The 2,508-nt window shown below is 42.0% G+C and overlaps 1 long non-coding RNA gene across 1 annotated transcript in view; it reads left to right on the top strand.

Annotated features, from left to right (window-relative positions):
• Positions 1 to 347: 347 nt before the first annotated feature.
• The window catches only part of LOC102486044 (uncharacterized), an 11,252-nt gene continuing 9,091 nt past the window's right edge, over positions 348 to 2,508 (top strand). The window contains exons 1-2 of the long non-coding RNA XR_337430.3: positions 348 to 392; positions 1,521 to 1,688. This is a non-coding gene — a long non-coding RNA (uncharacterized LOC102486044). The remainder of the gene's footprint in view (positions 393 to 1,520; positions 1,689 to 2,508) is intronic.

Raw genomic sequence — 2,508 nt, 5'->3', positions numbered from 1 at the left:
TGAAAAACAGGTATCTAAAGAATTTGACCCAAATTCTGCAAGAACCCAAGGACTTAGGACCCAGCTAGAAAGCAGTTTTTGAGGTCATTGACAGCAGTCTTGAACCCCCACAGTATTCAAACATACAGATACAGGACACAAGAAAGCACTTTTGGAAACCCAACACCCCTTTCAGTCTTCTTCATCTACAGGCTCCCAATGGCTCCCACTTGCACAAACTTTGAAGGTGCTCCACAGATTAATACTATAGCTGCCTGCTAGACAAACAACTAACAGATTCAATCTGGTCTAATCAATGTTCTTTGCTCCAGAAATATCTTTCAGTCTGGTCTAACCATGTTCTCCTTTGTTCTAGAGATAGCTTTTCCAGGCAGAACTGCAGTTTTAATTTGGTGAGTAAAAACACATCTTATCAATTACATTTAAACATGGAAAATCAGAGATAAGGAAAAGGTTAACTTTATGGAAACCATCATAAAATTTCCATGGTAAATTGTATATGGAGACTAGAAGTCCTACATAATCACAGTCTTTTGAATATCACAGCATATCACTCATTGTCACTAACATGGGGCAAGGAATTTTCTTAGACCCTTGTCATGTTCTACATTCTGTATTCTTTTGACCTGTCAGGTTCTGAAGATGAACTTATGCTTGCTACCAGTTATCCTGGTCAATGGGACATTGGCCAGAAACCAAATATGGTAATAATGTTTGTACAGTCTGTGGAATCTGGACTCACAACATCTTTTCTGGCCTCAGGACCACAGCGTGGCCTTTTACCAGTGTTCTACTCTGGGGCTCCCTGTTCAGTACATGCTGGTTTTCATTCATTTGCGAGTTTGCCACTTCCTTATATAACCAGCTTGCTTCTTGAAGAAAACTCTAATGTTAGCCTTATCCTCAGAAACAAAAAGACCTGCTTCCAGGAAGTGCTGTCCAGCTAGAGTTCCAGGACTGTATTTCCTATGAATCCTATTAACTACTCATAAAAAGACTAAGAGCTGGAATGGCGGTCCAGGACCCATGTCCTTCCAGTAGCAGTCTCACCCTAGATGCATGCATCCTGTTCCTTCTCGGTGGGAACGGGTAGAGTGCCCAGAACTCTAGGGGTTTCTTGCTTCATTTTTTTTTTTTTCATAATCAAATGAGGCCTTTCCTTATTTCTTAGTCTTGATAAAATAAAAACAGGTCTCTGAAATTTGAAGTTGGCTCCTGAGGTGGCCCAGACACATTCCAAGAACTCATTCATTTTCAGGTTTACTATCCTCCACAGACAGAGGAGTTGGAGATCAAGAAAGGTCAACTCGAAACTGTTTAATTAATGAACTAAACAGAGACCACTGTAGGTATTTTAGGCAGGGGGACATTTAATATAAGGAATAAAGTGCTTATAGCAGATATTGCTGGGTTCTCCGGAGCGGCTTCCAGGAAACTATGGAACGAACTCGCTAGGAAATGTTTACGTCTGTGGCTACCACTGTTGGTGTATTCAAGAGCACATCCCAAACATGTTCTAGAAATTGGGAAGCTGGAATCAAGAAGCCACAGGAATACGACACCACCATTACTGCGGTCACTGCACAACTACCCAGGAGGCTGGAGGAGGGAACCTGGAATCCTGTTGCAGGAAAGCCTCATGTTTCCTGGACTGTGCTTGCCAGGAGAAAAGCAACTAAAAGGAGCAGGTAGGTGGTCCACACCTTACTCCTGCCTTCGAAATCTTATAGGAGTGCCCATATGCTTTAGGCAGAACCCTTACTGTGGGAGAATCTGGGAAACACAGTTTTTACCTTTCAGTCTTTCTCTACCTAAAAGGATGGTAGTACAGAGGTCTAGGGAGCTTATTCACAGCATCTGACTCAGCTTTTATTGGACTTTTATGCATCTGCTGCATACATTTTCAAGTTTATACTATCATGATAGAGAAGTCTATTACAAAAAGAGATTTTGAGGGTAGGTATCGTAGTGTAGCAGTTAAGGGAGCTGGATACCACATGTTTCACCATGGTTTGAATCCCACACTGTGGGCTTGAAAACATGCTAGGCGGCCGGTTCCATGGTCTGGTGGTTAATGCAGTTGGATTCTCACAGGGTGGACAGCATGGTCCAAGTCCTGAGCCTGGTGACTTGAGAAACACTCAGCATATATGTGTGTGTGTGTGTGCCCCAAAATCATGAAAGATGGGAGGGTAGAGGAGAATGGATTGTGGTATGACTGTTCCCTATGGGGGGTTGCTTTTCCCCTCTCTCCTCTCTTTGGTCTCTGTATTTCTCTGGCCAGCACACATGACATCTAGAAAATAAGAAAAAACGAAAAACACACTGGGGGGTATGTGCGTGCTAACAATGCCGATGAGAGGAAAAAGGATTATAACACAGCTACACCCCACTGGGGGTGATTTTCTTTCTCTCTGTCTCTGGTGAGCACACATGCTCTCTGCAAAAAAAAAAAAAAAAAAAAAAAAAAAAAAAAAAAAAAAAAAAAAAAATTAAAAAAGCTTTTAA

Source organism: Tupaia chinensis, unplaced genomic scaffold (genome assembly GCF_000334495.1).
Source record: "Tupaia chinensis unplaced genomic scaffold, TupChi_1.0 Scaffold145907_1, whole genome shotgun sequence".
NCBI lineage: Eukaryota > Metazoa > Chordata > Mammalia > Scandentia > Tupaiidae > Tupaia > Tupaia belangeri.
The sequence above is the reverse complement of the archived record's forward strand: the minus strand, read 5'-3'. Positions and strand labels throughout refer to the sequence as shown.